The sequence below is a fragment of the Numida meleagris genome, chromosome 1 (assembly GCF_002078875.1).
Source record: "Numida meleagris isolate 19003 breed g44 Domestic line chromosome 1, NumMel1.0, whole genome shotgun sequence".
Taxonomy (NCBI): Eukaryota; Metazoa; Chordata; class Aves; order Galliformes; family Numididae; genus Numida; species Numida meleagris.
In genome coordinates this window covers 82,653,321-82,674,657 of record NC_034409.1, presented here as the reverse complement: position 1 = coordinate 82,674,657, position 21,337 = coordinate 82,653,321, and the positions used below count along the sequence as shown (strand labels likewise).

The window sequence follows — 21,337 nt, the reverse complement described above, 5'->3', positions numbered from 1 at the left end:
AATTGGTTTGGGTATCCGAGACCCAAACTTCTTAAGCCTTATGGCCATCTCCAGTTCCATTTTACTCATTTTTTATCTGCTTGGTATTTGCATGGAGTGCCATACAATGGGCTACAGAGACCACAGTGAGGACTACCAGGAGGACTATACCTTCAAAGTCAGTATACGTTAATTTTCTTCAAGGGTGTTTCTGACAAGCATAGCTTTGTTGAGACAGTTCCTCGCGTGGGAGGGTTCTTGCAGCATTGCTTTTCTCCACACATGAAAATAAACCACAGGCTTTTAAATATCCTGAGAAAAGTTCCTTCAAAGAAAGATCAAAAGTCTTTACGAATGTCTGAGGAAGCTGCAAGGCTGCCTCTCTTGTGAACTCATGTCTGTGAAGAGCTGACTGAGACAATCAGGATCATTATTCCATAGACTTGATCATTTGCAACCTATTCTGAGAGCAGAAGGATTGTTTGGAGAAGAAGGAGGCAGGGGAATCTACAGATGCCCCCTGACTTTACCAAGATATGAATAAAATAACTTTTAATAAACCAAACCCCGTTTTTGCCATTGTATTGTGTGCGATTATCAAGTTCAAACAGTTGTCTTTGACACAACATGTTCATTCATTCAGTATAAGTGTTAATTGATTGACATTTTTAATACATAATTTTATCTGCTTTTGTGGCTATTGAAATTATGCGAAATGTCTATGTGTGGCTTTCAAGGCTATAAAGAAATGGTATATTTGATTATTTTTGGTTTTCGTTTGTATTTGGTTTGGTTTGCCCTAATTTTTCAGAATCTATTTCTGCATCTAAGTGACACAGAACACATATCAGCCAGACTTTGGAAGTTTGTGAACTTCTTGCTAATCTGGAATGTCAGGAAAACTGTTTAACTTTGTTCTTCCCAAACTACATTTTTTTTTCTTATTTTTTTATTAATACCTGTTTAACTTCATGAACTGCATCTTCTCTGCTTCAGAGCAATGCTTTGTGTGCTGTCTGGTAGTGGAAAATACTTAGAGATGCTGTTTAGAGCAGTATTTTGCTTTTCCAAATAGAGATTTTACTGTTTTTGTCATGATGACACCAAGCATCTATGAACAGTAGTAGGTAGAATCTCAGGTTTGTATCTAAACCTAGGATTTCCAAACTGTCGGTTTGGGTTGTGTGTGTTTGTTTTCACGTGTTTATTTTTAACTGATCTTCACACATTCACTGTCAATGACTATATTCTGCTGCTATCTAGAAATCAGGCAGGAACTTTCATTTGTTTATCTGAGAAGTGAAATCACTCCAATTTCTTTTTCCTGTGCATGCTGGGTTTTCATTATATATCTTAAAATTCTGATTTTTTTTTTTGTTCTGAGATTTGGTATTTTGCATTCTTATAGTTGGAGAGTTTCTCTTCATATTCTGTCATACAAAAACTGCATGATTCAATGTTTTTGCTTTTTTCTCATTAATAACAATGCTCTGTCATTTTGCTTTGTCATTTTGCTTTTCCAGCTGCAGCTACAAAACTGCAGCAGCATGCTAACTAATAGCAGTGGAAGACTGTTCACCTTAGTCCCCACACCCACATTCTCCAACTTTGATATCCAAGTGAAAAATTTGGATAAATTAGGTAAATGTCCTGAATGGTTCTTTCCCAGGAGTCTAATGGGAACAACATTTCTTTCAGATTTCCACTCATCTCTCTGTAATTGTTCACCTGAAAAGCAGACATCTTTTCTTCTGGAAGAGAAGTTTTAGGTTATTGAGTTGTGGTGGAGGAAGGAATGGTGAACGGCTGCAGTTCTCTCCTTGCCTCAGGGCCAGGAGCACTTATCAACCATGCCCCATATCTCTGCCACCCTATCCCACTGCTACTGTCTTGTGCTGTCACCGAGACTGTGGGGAGTGATGGGACACTGTGACTTTCATGAGCACCCTAGGGTTGCAGGGTACTGTAGCTCCTGAAGTTTTGAGAATGCGTTTATTGCTAGAATTTAGTGAAAGTTGAAGTCACTGATGTGTTGGTCTTTTGAGTCAAATATCTTTTTATAACAAGAATTTGGATGTGCGTTTTTAGTTGTTTTGGTGACTTTTTCTTTTGTTTTTGTTGACTTTTACTGTTTTTTGTTGTTGTTGTTGTTCTTGTTTATTGTGGTCCTATCTGCTCATTTTGTGTCAGTGGGATTCTCTTAATAATTTGCTGCACGTTCCCCTCCACACAAATGAAAACAAAGGAAATATGAGCTGCCAGGTAGATTCTCAAGTCAGCTTTGTAGCTGGTTTTAAGTTTTTGAAGAATGTTTCATTGAGTTTGATATTGCCTTAAGTAAGCCAAAGTAAAATTATGACTTTGAGTGATGGCTTATATATTTTTTATATTGTTCATATTAATTGGTGACTGTGGCTATGTGCATTTGCCAGGAAAAAGTGAAAAGCATAGAGTTTGAAAAGTAAGTGAACAGAGTGAAATTAATTTTTGTATGTGTTCAGATTACAGATTTTACTAGCCATGACATTCATTATTATTTATTGTAATGGCTTACAGTTTGGGACATTAAGCTCCCATAGGAATATGCTCTACTCTGATGACGCAACTTTGGAAAATGCAATAAAAATGCACTGGAAACCACAGCTTTCTAATAGGAAGTTTCTTAAAAGTTATAAAGTTAAATTGCCTCCTCATAGAAAAAAGGAATTGGAATGAAGTTCAGTAAGTGAAGTAGATGGACCTCCTGTGTGTCCCTAACTACCTTTTTTTTCCCCCTCCTTGCTTGAAATTTTGTCTTGAGGCCATAATCTGTGCTTTGGCATGGAGCAGATGGAGAAAATGTGTATATTCCTCTCATTGCTACATAAGGACACCACAATTCCACTGCACAAGCTTCTCACTCAAAAGGAGAATGTTGCTGATTTCTGGCCACATCTGGGACTTCTCCTGGGTTTGATTATACTGTGAGCGGGGCCACAGCAGGGCACACTGGAGAGGTGGCACAGAGCACATGCTGTCCTTTGTTCCTTTCTTTGTTTTTCCACTTGTTCAAATCAAATACAGCTCTGACCAGCTTCTGGGCCAGTTTTCAATAGGAGCTGAGGAAAGGGATTTTCCAGGCATGAAGGGGTGCGTGGGCATTTTAAAAGGTTGTGATGTTTGCAGAAGGCCTAAGGGGATTCTGCAGCCTAGATGCCCTCTCCTCCATGCCCCCGTAAAGGCCGCTCTGAATACCTTCTTATCTTTTTGGAAGTATGGTAATCAAAACTACCATAAAAACAAAGTCTTGATATCCCAGTTTTGATAGACCGAGCAAAGCCTCGGTATTCCCCAGCACCAGTTGCCATCTGCTCAGCTGGAGGTCAGTCCCCTGGCTGTTGGCACCAGAGGGACTCGCAGGGAGCTCACCAGCCTGTCTGCCATGACAGTGACAGGATGGGGTGGAACAGCATGCAGGCAAGGTAGGAAGCAAGTGCTGCAAAAGAGGCCTTTCTGCTGATGGTGTTCAGCGTTGCAATGATCTCAGGAAGATTTTGGAAGGAAGCACCGCCTGAGCAGCAGCATCAGTGGAGCGATGTGTCAGGGAGTAGCTTGTTTTGGTCGCAGCTGCAGCCATGTTAGGTTCCTAGTGGTATCTTCTTGGCAGCGGTGGACAGGTATGCAGTTTCTTAGGTGTGTTGAGGAAGGCATGAGCGGTTAACTATCAATATTTACATTTGCATGCAAGTCCTTCCTAGTGAAGTAGTGAGTCATATCCTGCAGGCACACAGGGCCTCCTTAGAGCTGCTGTTTAGTAAGACTTCACTGACATTATTTTATCTGAAGCTAATATTTAGCTCCTGGGAGTACCGTGCCTCTTCTGCATGTAAACAGTGCTAATTTGTTATATGTTGTGTAAGGAAATTAATGCCTCTTATGAAAATACTTGTGTACCACATCTGAACATATCCTCCTAACTCACTGTTACACAAGAACACATCTCTCTGATAGGCATATATAAAAAAGACACTTCCTATTCAAACTTCTTACATATAAGTTTGTTTTTGAATGTTTGCTTAGCATTCAAAAAAATCCAGAATAGCCCCATTTGATTTCTGATTGTTGTTGAATGGTTGTAAAGGAGTCATTTTTACCCATAGCAGGTGTGGGCCTCGTGATCATACATTCCTGCACATGAATAGTATTTATGTTCTCACTCTATGAGGATAATTTTTCTTAGCACTCTATTCCAAACAATTCCATTTTGAGTAAACGAATAAGTATGTTAAAGTGTTAACAATGGATTGGATTTACCCTGATTAAAACAATACACAGCCCTGAACAGTAAGTTGTGCCTGTATCAGCAAGCGTTTGCAAGTTGAGGAACGATCACAGATCCTAAGACTGCTCTGACATCAAAACTTTATGTTTTCTGTTCACATTTATGGAGTTGAAATGAAGAAAAGGCTATTGAATGAAAGACTAGAGAACCTGTCCTGCATCATTTCATACCAAACAACCAGCCAGCATCAGAATGCACACTGTGAATTTCTGCAAGCTGCCCTGTTGCAGGTTGACCTGTTAAAGGCTGTCAGCTGCATGTATAAAATTGAATTACAGAACCAAGGACTGTGTTTTTGTGGCCCTTGTTTCTAGTATAAATCTGAGTAAATACATCTTCCTTTAAGCAGCCAGTTTCAAAATGTAGCTTTCATAAGGCCTAACATCAGTGCAAGTGTAGTTGTTAATGAAGGAAACAACTCTAGAGACAGTAAGATGTTTTCACCTTACTTAAGTGTTAGTCATTTCCTTGCTGAATATCCTTAAAGAAGAAAAAAGAAAACAATAACAAATAACATCCACCCTAAAAATCAGTGGAATAGGAGAGGGGAAGGTGTTTTCATGATACATGAGAAGTAAAACTGACTGTCCAGATTGGCTTATAGGGTCAGAGCTGAAGTGGGGGGAAAGGAGAAATGCTTGCAGGTGGTAAAAAGTAAAGTAGATAATGGCTCATAACACTGGTATTAATAATGACAGTACTACTGTTTTATGATACACATTAATCCTTATTTTCTTATCTTATATGAGCCTTGGACAGAGTATGTATGTTTATACTCTGAAGCTTTGCATGGGTGATACTGTTTTTGTCGTAATTTCAGGGTGTTTTCTTTTTTGCAGTTCAGGGCTGCAGACCTGAAACTTACTCAGCTATTTAAGATTGTTTTTGTTTTCTTACATAGAACGCGTATGGCTCCAAGCAAATGCTCTAGCAGTAAATAGCAGTGCTTAAGCATCAGGATTTGTTTCAGGAAATTTAATTACAGTGGAATAGTTTTAAGTTGCCTTTCTGCCCAACAAGGGAGTTAAATAAAATCTTCAGTCTTTTTTGAGTAAAATGAAAACAGTTTTTTGGAAATGCATATTCCAATTCTAGTGCTGTTTTATCAGTACTTGAAGGATGATACGTGTTAGATCCTAGACACTGTTCTTAAATGCCTCTGAAAAAACAGACAAGAGTGATTGCTTCATTCAGAAATCTGGTCTTCTTTACCTTAAAGCATCTGCATTCTGCATTTCAGAATGAAATTGTTACTGTGAGGGTATTGCAGTGCACTGCGTCTCTTCAGGGTCTGAATGATGAAAAAGCCTTGTGGCAAATTCTTGTGGTGTTCTTAATATATCTATTAAACCAACAGTATCCCAGCTGATGTTCTTTATGTTCTACAATCAGCAGGATTTGTCAGAGATATGGGGTTTTAAGGATCTGGACTAGGTATAATTCAGTTTAGCAAGTTGAACTTGATGCTAAATGATTACTATTGTTCAGGGCCCATAAAAATAGTTTGGAGGCTTAGTCAGAACTACAGTAATAAATATAGTGTGCAAGCTTTGAAAAAAATATTAAGAACAGGATCCTGTGATGTTATACAGGCCACCTGTGCAAGACGTAACCCTGTGGAGATTTAAGGCCGTCTTCCCAAGGGGCTTGTACAATACTTGTCAGAAAGAGCTTTGTCGAATTTGCAGCTGCCTCACTAAACGTGGACTCTGGTCATCCCCTCCCCTGCTTAGCAGGTGTAGCAGAGGCAGCGGTGGGGCTCTTGTCTTGTGCCTGGAGTGGTAATGCTGGCCAGCCTGGCTGCTGAGGGAGCCCCAGCCACTGGCAGTGTCACCTGCGGGATGGACAGTCCTGGCTGGGCACATGTTCACCACTGTGCGCTGGAGCGCAGCGCATCTCTGCACCAGGGGGGAGCGCGGCTGTCCAGCAGAGAAGCTGGAGGATGAAGGATGTGCCAGGAGGGAAGGAGGGGGCCCTTGGCAAGATGTGTATAGCAGCTTTGGGAACTGGCCACTATTACTGGCATTTTGTCTTTGTTTTACAGAAGCTATGCATGTCAATATTTTAGGATCAACAGCATAGAGTGTCTGGAAGCCTGAGAAGAATGCTGCACCCTCAAATAAGGCTCCTATGTATTTATATATATAAATAAAAAATATGCTTGTGAACATCTACTCACTGTCAGGGAAAACTGTGAGGATAGAGACCATGACACCTTGTAGGAGTCTGAATTCAGAGACTGGCTGGTGAAGTCCCTAAGCATGGAGTTGGGAGAACTCCCATCCATACTCTGCTCTCTTCTTTTCTGAAGAAATTGATGTCTCTCAAAGATGTTGAGCTGCATCTTCAGCACAACATAGCTGTATTTGTTTTGCTGATGTCTTACAGAATTGGTCAAAATTGTAGCAGGAAAGTCATTAAATAGATGGCTTATTAGCCTGCTTAACACAGTGCTTTTGTTTATACCTCATGAAGAAGTCCTGTAGTAGCTATTACCAGATGTTACACAGCAAAGAGGGCTTGTACTGGATCCCACTTTGCTGTGCTGGGAGTATGTGCCTCAGTACCTAGCGCTGGTCAGAAACTAGTGTTAATTTCTTTAACAAACAAAGTCAAACCAGAAAGCATCACTGTGACTTAGTGCAAGTGTATATTTGATATTATATGTCGTTACGGTTCTTCATCTCCATAAAATGTAAGGTAGCACTGGACTACCAATGCTCAATCTGCTAGGACTACCAGAACATCACTGTTCAAATAGGAAAGAAAATGTATATGTGGCACCTGATATAGGGCTCAAAAATCCTGAGTGACAGACCAAGTAAATGCAAATAAATATTTTCTCATAGCATGATAGTCAGGAGGCACTCTGTGATTTGATTTGACACCATTCTAACAGTCACAAGATTAAACAAAGTCAAGTACTTCCTTGCACAGCGCATGGTTGAACTACAGAAGTCAGTGCCACAGGATAACACAAAGGCCAGAAGCGTTAGTAGGTTCAGTAAGAAGATTCATGGAGGATCAGTTCAGTTGTGAATGCTTAGCAGGTTGCTCTGGAGACAGTTTAAATCATAGCTGAGGGCAGGCTAGGAGGAGGATCACCCTGATGATGTTCCCTTTTTCTCCTTGGCCAAGCATCTGTCTTGGCCCCTGTCAGGAAGGTTTTGGAGTTAGTTCGACCGCTGGCTTTTTTTATGCATTTATTCTTTCGTAGGGGTAAGGCTACTTGTTCTCTAGTACCTTTTAAAACTGGATAGGGAAATACATTTTGTTGCAATGCACTAATTATTCACAGCAGGGAGTCAGGCTAACTTTGCCTTGCGATACTGTATATATCATCAGTTACAGCTGTCACAAGTCATTATTTCCATGAAGAATAGTGATTCATCCTTCCATGAGTCGTCCAGAGATCTCACTGTGGGAGTGAAATTTTAACTCATGTCACCATTCTGGAAGAGGAAATACTTGAGTTACAAATGGAGACAAGACACGATTTTTGGGTACATGTGTTTTCAGTTGAACAGGGTTGTCTTTAAGAACTTTTGTCTCTCTCCAAAGTGTTTTGAGTGAATTTAGGGTTTGTTCACTGCTAGCATCAGCATAGTTGTTGCACAGAAAGAAAGCTTGCTGTGGTGGAAAGGTTCCACCTTTGCCTTTCAAATGCAGCTCTGTTCTAATCAGGAAAAGCAGCTTTTTGTGTGACAGAACATCAGGTTTTTTTTTTTTTTTAATCTGCTACGATTGCTGCTGGTGACGCTATTCCAGCTGATGTTTTAACTAAGAATGTATTTTTCCCATGTTACTTTTATTTATTGAGTAGAAATTTACCTTATTTTTCTCTAATCACTTGTGCAAGCAGTCTATTAAAACTGCTACTCATACTGGAAAAGCCTTTTAGGCATGAGCTAACTACTACAGCTCTGCCATGTGCAGGCCCATGAATTCTGGAAATTTTGGAAAGAGCAGGCATTGGGAGAAGACGATTTAGGGATCTAGTCCTTAATGAATCCAATGTATCACAAGTTACTTCGCACTTCGGTTGTGTCCCTGTGTTGAATTTTTTGTTTTTATTTTTTTCCTCGGTTGTCTTTTTCATACTCATTCTACGAAGACTGCAGGGGAGTTGGAATGGAATTTGGAAATATCTGAAATCCAAATGTCACAGTTTTATAAAGAGAATAAATATGTTAATGAAGAGCATCTGTATAAACTTCGGGTAACACTGTGCATATTTTGAAGTATTGTATTTCTCGTGAAGAGCTGTCTTTTATGTGAATGTCAGTGTCAGTACTGAATCAAAGGACAATATTCTGAGAGGTCTTTGAATCCCTACCATGATAAGATGTAATACTTGGACCTGCCGCTTAAGAGCTTCATTTTGGTGCAGTAATTCTCCCAGATTCTAGTCTTTTGTAGTTAGGAAGCCAGCATCCCTAAAGTGATTTTTCACAGCATAAGCCTGATTGCTGAAGAGTCTTTGTGAAGCCACACGAGTGATGACAGTCAGAAGAGCACTGTGAGAATGTTTTCAATTGACTTTATCTTTTGGTATTTCTTGCAGCTCTCTACAGCTTAGGCAATGGTTGTGGTCAGAGGCAATTAAATTGATGTAAAGACCAAGTTGATTTGGCATGTTTTTTAACCAAGTGTTTATTAGTTGAAATAATCTTGGGCATTTTTTTGGCATAATTTATGTTTGAGTGGGGACTTGACTCATTCTCAGAAGTCTGTGTGTATTTGAGCACGTTAAGCTGGTGTTACCAAGTGGAACTGTGGGAGGCTTTTGGTTTATGTTTAAGGAGTATGAACTGAAGCTCCTACCTTGCTGCCTCCAGAGCCACAAAAATATTAATAGAAATCAGAGATGCAAGAAAAGATGTATTCCATATAGCTTGTCAACTTGCCAGTTCTGGCTTTTTCCTTGGGCTACTTTCCACTATTTTGTTCCATCTAGTTTTAAGTATCACAAGGGATGAGACTTCCTCTGCATTACTTCGGAAATTATTTTGCAGTCCTCATAAGACTTTGTGAAGTTTTTCCCTCGATGACTCGTTTATGTTTCCCAGTCCTTAGATTTCCGTGACAGAACCTGCACCCAGACCGTCAGGGGTTGCCTTCCTGTTAGCTTTGGCAAAATGATTCATGCTCCACTCTTGCTGCTCTTTCTGGGTTTGTTTAACAGAGTGAAACGGTGAACATTTACATGCTTCAAATTACAAGTGTTTTAAGGTGGGCATTGGGATGCTTTCTGCAGAAGGGTGCTGTGAACATTTTAAGCCAACCTGCATGATTAAGTGAAGTAGCTGTAGCTGCTAGGATGTCTTTATGGTATTCTCTTCTGTTTTTCTCAGACCTGATTCCCTGCAGAAAGCTGGTGTCTCCTACATCTTCTAGAGTCATTTCCTTCATTCCTCTATCCCTGTACCCTCCTCTCTTTTCTTTACCGCTAAGGTGCTTTTGCACTAACCCTGTGATAGCCCCATGAAAAGGCCCATTATAGCCTGCAGAATTTTTCAGATACTTTAAGCTATATTAAGATGAAGTCTCTGATTCATCAATAGGTCAAAGATAAAAGACATCATTTAAGCTGCTTGTAAGATTGGACAATTTTTCCCCATTTTTCAGACAGAATTTGTCCTTGAAGAATGAGTTGTGTGTATCTCAACAGGTAGGGGACAGTGTGTATGGAACATAAGACAATATAGATTTGAACTGATAGAGGAGCCTGCAGGAGTATGGTAGTTTTTGTAATGGTTTCAAAACCTCAAATGTTTCTGGTCTGCTATCATTGAATTAGTCTCCTCTATTATATACATGTATATATATATACACACGTATCCTCTAATCAGTATAGCTATGGAAAAAAAGGGGGATTTAGGCAACTGAAAAACAAATGTAAATAACAGCATACATGTTTTCATTTTTGGCTTTGGGAGGTTACATATTTTCTTGATTCCTAAGAATTAGTAAGTCTTGTTTGCCCTATAAAGAGGGATGTAGGCTAATAGAAACCACAAGGCATGGGCTTTGCGGGGGGGGGTCTCTTATGCTGAAACAGCACAGATAGAATTACCAGTGAATGTGTAATTCTGAAATGTTTCTAGATTTCTGGAGCTAGAAAGGCAGGAAGATTTTGACCTTTGTTTTGAGATTTCTGAAACAGTTGCATCCTAAATGAATTTTTAATACCTGTTCAGAGGTCTTGGCAAGAAAACGATGTCTGACAACTTAAAAATTCTTTACAGGAGCTGTTAGAATCTTGTGCAATCTGTGTTCTGTTACTCGTGGGCTCTTCCAGGTTGCCTGTGGGTCTTACTCCTTCATAATCTGATTTGCAAAAACATTTCACTCTCATTGTAGAGGAGAGGAGTGGGAGAAAGTCTATGAAAATTGACAATTTTGGCCATTTTGCTAGAAATATTTTTTCCTGGTTCCTAGCTCAGTTGCCTTAACTCACATACCTTCTTGTGGCAGAAATGCCAAAGGAGGTGAGATGCTAGAAATGGCTGAGTACAGGGTTCCTTCTTCATTTTTTTTTTTTTATTTCCACAAATCTTACCTGGTTTTCGACAGATTTTTTTTCCTGTACATTACAACATTGACTTAAAATGTATTTAATAATTAAGTGATTTACAGATCTTTTTTTGGGATCAGCAGCTTTCCCTTACTCAAATCCATCTATCTCTTCCCAGCACTAAATTATTTTAGAAACTACGTGAGAAGAAAAAAAAAAAAAAGCAACACATTAAAATACACCACTCCTATTACTGTGGTGCTACATGATAATTATCAGCTTAAATGAAGCATGCCTTAGCCATCTCACTAATTGTCAGTGTCCCCGTAGCTTATTAAGTATAGTGTACACTGCATTCATCCTGATGATTTTGTTCCTGGCATGGGAGAAACAAACCCAAACTTGATTCATCTAACTTCTGTTACACTAAGTTGGACTTTCAGGCCACTTCTGTCAGTTGTCCATAACTGTGTAGTAACCTCAGAATCATGGGATTTTATAAAGGAACCCCCCTTTTTGATAAGAGTTCTTCTACCTGCAGTGTTGATGCCATGTTGGCTTTAACAGTCTGTTTAGTTGAGAGCAGGGTAATGTTTATTGCAGCACAACTTCACACAGCGTTAGGCTGTCATTGATTCTTGAGCCCAGTGAAATTTGGAAATCTCTAACATTGGCATTTGTTATTGTATTTTGTTTGTTTTTCCTGGAGGCACAATTGAGTTAATTTCTTCTGTGTTGGCTCACTTCTCGTATCAGCCTTTAGCTTGCTATGTACAATAAGGTGCACCGTGGCAGCTGCTTTTTTGAAAAGCCACTGTTTGGAAAGCAGCAGAGAGGGCTGCCCTGCAGACCTGCACGCACATGCACTGCGTCTGTATACGCCCTAGCCCAGGTGGGGACAGAAGCAGCCAAAGGCATACTAAGTGCTTTTGCAAGACAAGATCAGTTTGGGGAAAGACTTTTTTTTCCTTTCTTCTACTTTTTTTTTTTTTTTTTCCAAGGTGAGTTTGTAAATGCTTTGTTAGATCTGGTCTGTACCCTGAAGTGTTGCAGTACGATAACAGATGGGCTGAGTTGCTTGCTGCCAAAACCTTGTGAAGGTTTTGTACGCAGCCTAAGGAGGAACGCCTCTCTGTATGAACTCTGCCAGTCCTGATATTGTAACCAAATCATGATATAAATCACAAATGCATCACAGTACCCTTGACATAAGTTGTATACTAGGTCTGCTTTACAAAAATTGAGAGGATGTGCATGACTCATGTGAAGGCATTGTGATAAAGGGAAGTAAGGAGATGTGGAAATCACATTACCAAAACATTGGCGCAGCATGATCATGCTATTTGTTTCTTATCAGTCTCATCAACTGAGGCTTATTAAAGCACCCTTCACAATCCCCGGTGCTGCTCTTCTTCAGCCTCTTCTGGTGCCCAATGTGGAGAGATTTGGGTGCAGCACAGAGCCCTTCTGTTCCCCTCTACATCCAATCCCTCTTACTAGTTTGAGCACCACATTTCATCAAAAAGCAACAAAGGAACTTTCCCAGACTGTGGTTTGCTGCTGCAGCAAGCTTTGTGTAATCATAGGACAAGAAGTAATGGCCGTAAGTTGCCCCAGGGAAGGTTCAGGTTGGATATTAGGAAAAATTTCTTCTCAGAAAGTGGTGAGGTATTGGAATGGGCTGCTCAGGGAGGTAGTAGAGTCCCTGGACGTATTCAAGAGCTCTGTAAATGTGGCACTGAGGGACATGGTTTAATGGACATGGTGGGGGTGGATTGATTGGACTAGATGATCTTGGAGGTATTTTCCAACATTAATGATTCTATGATTCTATGTTAAAACTTCTGAAATGGGAACAGTGGCCATGCAGTTCAGCTCAGTAAGGTGGAATGAATTTACCCTGCTAACTTTTTTAACATGCTAACTTTTACACAAGTAAAACTTGTATTCCAGATATCATCAGTTGGCATCATAGTAACTTTGTCCTACCACAGCCAGTATAACCTGAGCACTAATTCTGGCTTATTTAATGGAAATATGGACATGTTTGATACATGTCAATCTTTTTGCTACTGACAGATTCATTCATAGCTTAGTGTACTAAGCTCATGCTAGTGATTATGGGACCACCACTTCACAATGGCCCTCCTGACCTGAGACAGCTCATTTTAAAATGTCAGGAAGCTTTGTGATGGTGTTCGGGATGGAAGTTTGTGGTGGCACATTATGGCTAAGCTCTGTGCAAATTCGAAGTATGTTTTCCCACTAAACCAGGTTTAGTTCAGCTTTATTGGTCGTCTTGAGCAGCTGTACAATTTTATTTGCTGAGAGCCAGCCAAGTGGGTCTCGGTGGGACAATGCTGATAAACCTTGCTACTTTAAACCTGTCTGCCTCCCTCTCCTGTTTTCAGTACGTCTGTCTGTCATCTGTGTAAATGATGCCATCTTGCCTCCCCAGTTGGGTTTGGGCCTGGCCACTACAAAGGTGGTATCACTTCTCCGTTTTATATGAGGCCTGTTCATGTTCTTTCCCATTTTTGCTCACCTGAAAAGCTCAGTATTTTATTTCCCTCAATTAAGCACTTGGAGATTGCTCGATGGAAGGCATCTCATGCACCCTGAAAAGTCATCGTTACCGTGGTGTTCCTGTAAGACTGTGAAGTCTGTTTTGGTGAGGTAGTGAATGCGTTAAGGACTACGGAGTTTCAAAGTAATGCTGTAAAATATCCCTACAACTCTAGCTTACCTCATTCTTGTCAAACAACAGTGATAATATCCAAAAACAGGTGCAAGGCAGGACAGGAAGTGTTTCAGGAAGCTATGTTTCATGCAAAGACATCAGAAATGTGCTCTCTCAAAGGGCCACTTACTTTAAGATCCATATTAATTCAAAGAGAATGTGTTTTCAGAAACATTATTTCTGTCCAAAATAACATTGCTTGTTGTTCTGGTGTGCAAATGGCAAAAACAGACAAGTTAACCACCCTATGTTTTTAATGTAATGAGATCGCTGTCTATGCAAGCTTACTTTTTTAAACATTAGGAGGATTTGGATACTTTTTAGTTGTTCTATTAAGTATTTTGAATGGAGCTTTTGCTTGAGAAAGTGGGACAGGAGAAACAGAAAGCCAGTTATAATCTATTTTTACTTTTAGCTTAGATTCAGTGGCTGATATCTAACAAACCTTTAATTCACCTAAAGTGAGTTCTCCTCTAGTAAGCAGAACAAAATCCTCTTTTTTTTTTCTTCTCAATATACATTGTATTGCTTTGCATTTAAAATAACTGGATAGATAGAATAATGCTAAGTATGTGTAGGAGATGTGAGAAAGTCTTCGAAGCTTTTGCCAAGAAACTAGAAGTGATTTGTTTTTGAAAATCTGTAATTTTTTTTTTTACTAGTAGTCTACAAAATTACCTGTGAAAAGTACCCTGTGTGTCCAGATTCCCATTACTTTTATCTTATCTAAAAACTCACATGAGAAATTAGCTTACTTTTTTTAACCCTCAGTTGCACTGACTTTAAAACATGCAAAAAATAAAAAAATAAAAAAACATCCTACCTGTTCAGATCTCTTCTCTTGATAGGTAGGGATATTTCCCTAAATTTCCTTTGTCGTGTCCAGAATTGTCTCTTTTGTAATATGAATCTGTAATGAAATGTAGAAGTCAATATAATTTTTTTTAACAAGCGTAAGTCAATATTGCTTTTATCAAACATCACTAAATAGACTAGATCCAGCATGTATACTGCCAAAGTTACACACTCATAATATGCTCCTCTGATTAACTGCTTTGATGGCGTGCACATGCCTGTAATAATACTAAAATAAAACACTGCTATTTAATCTCTGACTTTGGTTCATTTAAAGATTTGTTCCTTCTTTACTTTCTTCTGTATTCTTCTTTAGTTTCAAAAATATTCCTTTACTGTGAACAAATTGTCTACATAAGTTCTACACATTTGGGAGTTCAGTGGTTCATGGAGTTAGGTCACTGCTCTAGAAGGCACCTTTTGAAAAGTATATCCCATTGCCAGGCAGATACAGGAGTGGAAAGAATACCATAGTGTTAATGTTGAATTTATGCTAGTAACTGTCTTTTTCATGGGGATGTGACCATGTAACTCAGTTAAAGCACAAGATGAATTGAAGGCAGGCCCCTGCAAAGACCTCAGTGAAATTGAACTTGATTCTGTCGTATGCTGAGGAGTAGAATGAATGTAATCTGCATTTACAGATGATGATCCAAAGACGTATCAGAAGAGAAAAGGAAGGAAAGTGGGATTGCTTGGACACAGGAAGCCAATTTTTGTTATTGACTGGTAACAACTTGCATAATGTAAGCACAAGAGTTGTTTCAAAGGGGATAATGTTTTATATTTATTCACTGTTTCTGGAAGTTCTTGCCAAGAGTGAGAGCCACATAATGTATTTCTAGTATTAAACCATCTGATGGATAATGACAGAGTAGAGGGAGAAGGCACCAGTTAATCTGCATTAGCTCATGAGTTCTGTATAACTCTTTCTTGAACTCTCAGATTTCTAAAATTCTACCAGGCTGTGTTCATTTTTCTCTGCTTTTCTGATATGATGAACTGTCTCCTCTCCTGTGTCAATGTCAGGTAATCTACAGTACTATCTTTATATTATTTTCCAGATAATATGCCATTTAATCACTTTTCTATTAGCTGTTAGATAACAAGTACCATATAAGGTAACAAGTACCATAACAGTTGTAATAATAGTTCTTAATAATAGAAGCATTTTGGAATTTTTAAAATTATAAATGTCCCATATTCTTACTTAAATATTATGCATTTTCCTTTGTAATATTACAGATGCTAGATTTTACATCCGTGATGGCATAAGGGGAGGACTTTTTATAGGGCATGTAGTGACAGGACGAGGGGAAATGGCTTTAAACTGGAAGAGAATAGATTTGGACTGGATATTAGGAAGAAATTCTTTACTGTGAGAGTGGTGAGACACTGGAACAGGTTCCCCAGAGAGGTTGTGAATGCCCCCTCCCTGGAAGCATTGAAGGCCAGGCTGGAGGGGGCTTTGAGCAACCTGGTCTAGAGGGAGGTGTCCCTGCCTACAGCAGGGGGTTGGAACTAGGTGATCATAAAGGTCCCTTCCAACTCAAACCATTCTATGATTCCATGATTCTGTTATTATGATTTAAGCTCATTAACTTCTGAACTACAGAATTTTAGGTTCTAAAGTCAACAAGGGCTAGCTTTTTGAGAAACGTTTTTGGAATTGCTGAATGGTTACCAGAGAAATTACAGGAGAGAGAGAGAGGAAAAAAAAAAAAAGCCAACACAGATCCCTGTTTTGTGAACTGCTGGTTAAAATAACGCTACTAGGAAAGCTTCTATGAAGGGTTGTATAAATATGCACCTAGCAAAGCCTTCCAGCGATATAGGGTATGGGAAAGGCTATCAGTTCATCAGCCTATCTCCATGACATGGAGTTTTTTTCGGTTGATTAGTTTCTCTTCAAAGTATGCTGGATTAGTTTTGACCAACAACAGTATGTATATAAAGAAATTCCTTGCGTATGCTTTGAAGAAGTAAAAAATCTTTCTACTTGTCAGTATAGTGCCATTAGATACCTTATGGTACATTTTTGTCTTTAGCCAGAGCAAGCAGTGTAAGACAGTACTATATGTGAATCACTGTACTTGTTAAGAAGGAAGAAAGGAAACTTGTTTGCATAGCTTTCACAGATACTTAGGTAATAATATGATAATATAATGCCACTTGACACTTGTTCTCTTCGAATACCTGAAAAGTGATTGCAGCGAGAGCGGGGCTGATCTCTTCTCACTGGTGACAGGTGACAGGACGAGGGGAAATGGCCTCAAGTTGCACCAGGGGAGGTTTAGGTTGGATATCAGGAAAAACTTCTCTACAGAAAGGGTTGTTAAGCACTGGAACAGGCTCCCCAGAGAGGTGATTGAGTCACCATCCCTGAATGTGTTTAAAAACCATTTAGATGTGGTGCTCAGGAACATGATTTAGTGGTGGGTTGTTAGAGTTAGGGTAGTATGGTTAGGTTGCAGTTGGACTTGATGATCTTGAAGGTCTTTTCCAACCTGAGGAATTCTATGATTCTATGATTTTCATAGAATTTGATTATTAATTCAAAAAATCAAATAGCTCCTAAAAATTTTAAGTGACTTATTGAGTAATGGCTTGCAATAAGTTTATTTTTTGGCTTTGTGGTGTTTTCTGGCAACTGCAGAGAGGTTTGTTCCCTGTCCCAAATGTTTCCAAGATGTAGTGAGTTTTTCTCTTCAGTTCATAATTCCCACCAGGTCTGACACTGTCCTTTTTAATGTCAGGGTATTCTACTCTTTCTCCTTCGTCTTTAGGCATCCACCTGAAGCATTACTGTAGGCATTTCTCTCCTTATCAAATGTATAGAATACTTGACACCTGACTTTGTCATCTGAGAGGAATGAAAACCTAACTGTTGTCACTGTACCCCTCAGAGGCCCCATGGTGTGCATGGAACATATAGGAAAACAACATCTTACTGCTCTACGTGAAAAATCTGTGTATTTGTCACTGAAAATAGCAGAACTTTGGTGTTGTTTTTTTTTTTAATCATTGAAACTAGGGGATTAAGATTTTTATTCAATTCGTGTTTTAACCTTTGTTGTTAGTGAGATAATGAAGGCAAGTAATTGAGAGAAGGCTTGGCATGGATGGGTTGGGAGCATCAATTTAGTGTGTAAAATTACATGTGAATGTGGAAATGCTCAAAATATCAAAATCTCAACACGATGGTGTCACTAGCATACTTGGAATATCGGCTACATATACATTAGTAAAAAGCTGAATTACTAAAGTATATAGGGTCTGTGAAAGTCCTGCTTCCTTGTAGTAGCAAAAGTAAGGTGATGTTTTAAAGGAACAAGGCTGTATTAAAGATGTTTAGACACACCTTCCCTTAAATGAATGCAATCAAATACCAAAGTCATTCCAGTGTTGTCACATCTTTGCACATTTATAGTCTGTGTGCCCTTTTCATAATGGTAGTTGTTGTACAAGCTCCCATTGACCTGCATTTTTTTAATGTAGTTTTACAATCACTAGGAAGACCATCTGAATTGGACCAGTAATAGTTTGGCTAAGATCTGGCATTGTTTGTGCTCTGCGCTGTCTCACCTCCTTCGTTCAGAAGGTACAGCCTGGTGCTTCTGAGCCTGTTCTGCTATCAGGGGCAGTGACACTGCCCTGCTTTGATGGCACACCTTTCTGATCTAGAAGAGCAGATGGATTCTTCCCTTTAATGGTCTATTCCAAGAGATCTGGAATGTAAACTGCATGAAAGCCTGTAATTTCTGAAGGAAATTTAAGGCAATTCTGCTGGGATTCAGTTCTGTGGATGAGTCATTTCAGGCATGTTTTTTGACTGATTAATAAACCCTTGTCACAATGCCGCTATTGCCTTTTGTTATAGCCATTACATTCCTCTGGAGTCTCTATAGCCATTGTCTGTTTTGCTTCTTTTTCTTTTTCCTCATTAGGGATAGATTTTTTAAGTTGGCAGAAGGTATCAGAATTAATTCCCACCACCAGAAGACACCATGCATTTGCATGGGGCTTGAAACCCAACAAGTAAGCTTTGCTGCCTGCTCTTTTTGGGAAAGAATTCATAATGTGTGCTTCCATGCCAGAAGCTGGGCAGCAGTGTGTGTCCAGCGTTAAGTGGGTTGTGCTCATTCCTCCTGCATGCCTTTCTAGAGCCTGTGCTAGCAAAGTGTGTGTGAATGCCCATGAGAGTACATCATGCAAGCAAACAAACGTTACCTCTAAGATGTGAGTAAAATTTTGAGACCCCATGCTGAGATGTGATCGTGGAAGGAAGCAGTGCCATGGAGAAGGGAAAGGCCTGGAAGGACTGCATGTGAGACAATCAGGAATGTGGAAAGCTCTTTTCACCCTCTTGAGTGTGCATAGAGGCACACACAGCCTCACCCCATGGGACAGATAAATTATGTATTTGAGAGAATTTCTGGGAGCTCTGGTTTTCTGCACAGTGTATGGGTCATTTGGAGCAGACTAATGACTTCCTCGAAGGGGACAAAGGTCAGTTTAAAATTCTTAGGTGTAGTATGTAATGCAAATTATTGGCAGGTTTGGAAGATATCACTGAAGCCTTCATTAGGAAAGGACTTTTTTGTTGTTACTGAAGATAAGGCTTTGGATGTAGGGTGGGAAGGGGGCTGTTTGCTAGATGCATCTAAATGGGTTTGTTTTAAAAGGCACCATTAGATTAGGCTTAACAAATTGTGATCCTGGTTTATATTCTGCAGGGCACCTGAAAATCAGAATTGTGGTTTATCAGAGGGCAGGTTTCCCCAGAGTGCTCATATAGACTATAATGTATATATAGTGCATATTCTACAGAATATGCATTAAGCTGTTGGCATTGTCTCCCTTAATCTTTTCATTCATTTCAGTAGGTCTAAAATTAAGAAAGAATGAAGCAGTCGCACACGCCCCTGCTCAAACCCCATCTTGTGAAACTGTCCTTAACACCTTTGCTGAATGAGGCACAAACATGACGCTCAGCAACCTACAATTTCTGGCACACCCTGTTTATCTATGCAGGGACTCTTCTAAGAGATTTTTCCCTGTTTGTTGCCTGCATAGTCTTAAACTGCTCTTCAAAAACTGCTGGGAAAGGGAATAGTTATAAAACAGACCACTGCCTATTTCAGATTTAAGATTACTGGCATTTTTCTTCATATGGCACTGAACAGCTATCAGGAACAAAACAGTTGCGTGTTTGTCTCAACTTAATGTTGACTTGAAAGCTAGCAGCTTGGAAAGGGATATGTCCATTTATGTACATTAAGAATGTACATAACATTCAGAACATCTTGATTTCAATTTTAAGGGAGATTGAGTCCTATGGTCATGGCTCAACAGAGAGGCTTTCCAAATTGTTAGGATGTTGTATTTTCTTTGATATTATCTCATATTTCACTAATATTTTGATGTATTGTCTTAATATTTTAGCAATAAAATTAGTAGTATTTTTTGTATTACTTTTAATATTGAGAAAGAGATGCCATGAATAATCAGGAAGAACAAAATGGTTATCTATTTTAAAATGAGCTGAGGCATGTAGGTACCAGTAGCTCCAATGCACCCACAGAAGTGACTCAAAGACTAAGGAGAAAAGTAGGAGAGAAAGTAGTTTATTTCCTGACTCTGCTTTTCTATTTCTAGAACTTTGCTTTGTGATGAAAAGTAGACCTGCATGGTCTGTGGTTTGAAGTCATAAAGCTAAAATCAATTTAGCAATTCACAAGTTTGACATGAGATAAAATGAGAGGAAAGTGAAAGAGAAGGGAGTGTTCTCTGGGAAGGAAATGGTGAGAAAATAGGCAGCCTACTCTAGGAAGATTTAGAAGTAGATGAAATCATGAGAACCTGAACAAAACCTTGTAAGCATTGAGGTTTCCATTTGGTTAGAGAGACTTCAGTAAACATGCTTGCTGTGGATGCTCTCAAGAAACCTATGGAAAATTTGATTCTGTTTTTAATGTAACCTATAGCGCTTTTTATTTGTTCCAGAGCGAATGACAGTAATGTGCAGTTTCTTAAAATGGCCATTACCTTTTTGAGATAATAAATTTGAATAACCACATACAGTATTTTAAACAATTGCAGCGCTTCTTAAAGCGGCTACTATCAATCCAGAGGGAGTGATTATTTAAAAAAAAGATTCTGAAACTTTTCCTTTTTTCTTGACATAGTGTTTCCTCATACTTCTTGTTTTAGTGGAGTACCCAAAATAACTTACTGGAACATAAATCTTGTCTAGCAGCACACTTTGTATGTACTTACTGTAAATTGATTCACAACTGTGTGCTATAAAGGATGTTTAAAAACACTTAGGCTAATGTGAAAATTATGTAACTGCAGTGGAAACTTCAAAAGAAAGCTTTTTTTTCTTTGTCTTTGTCTTGTTTGGATGCATGTTCAGGCTGGTTCTCTATCTGTGTGCTCTTGCATGTCCTTTGTATTTGTACTTTTCAATAACTGGTTCATCAGGAACTTTTAACCAAGTATGCAATCTTGCTGTGAGAAGATAACTTTTTCGTTTTGGGTTTTTCTTTTTTCCTAATTTTCTTGTTCTTCTAGGGTGTGGTTAGAGCTAAAATGAAATTTGGGCTGGTCTTTCCTTTTTTGACCTGCCAATGCATTTGTTCTGTTAGCGTTGCTCTGCTCCCTGTAAATCAGACATTCTTCTCGGCTTGCATCAGGTTGCTAATGACATGATTAATGCAGGAAGGGTAGAGAAGGATGACGTAGTGGCTCAGGCAAAGTTTACCTGAGAATTATCTCTAGCTCTCTACTGTTTAGTGTCTGTGTGAGTCATGGCCTGAAGCCCTGCCATTCCCTGTTCTTCAGCTGGGCAAGATCACACTTACCTCATTCTATGTATGTATTTCTCCCCTTCCTGCCAGATCTGATTAGAAGCACTTTTGTT

General features: G+C 39.2%; 2 protein-coding genes across 2 annotated transcripts in view; one reads left to right on the top strand and one right to left on the bottom strand.

Moving 5' to 3' along the window:
* The window catches only part of CMSS1 (cms1 ribosomal small subunit homolog (yeast)), a 230,312-nt gene that overhangs the window by 88,425 nt on the left and 120,550 nt on the right, over positions 1–21,337 (top strand). The window lies entirely within an intron of this gene.
* The window catches only part of LOC110400247 (filamin A-interacting protein 1-like), an 86,896-nt gene that overhangs the window by 19,857 nt on the left and 45,702 nt on the right, over positions 1–21,337 (bottom strand). The window contains exon 2 of the mRNA XM_021399961.1: positions 14,381–14,467. The gene's annotated coding sequence lies outside the window, so the exon portion shown is untranslated. The remainder of the gene's footprint in view (positions 1–14,380; positions 14,468–21,337) is intronic.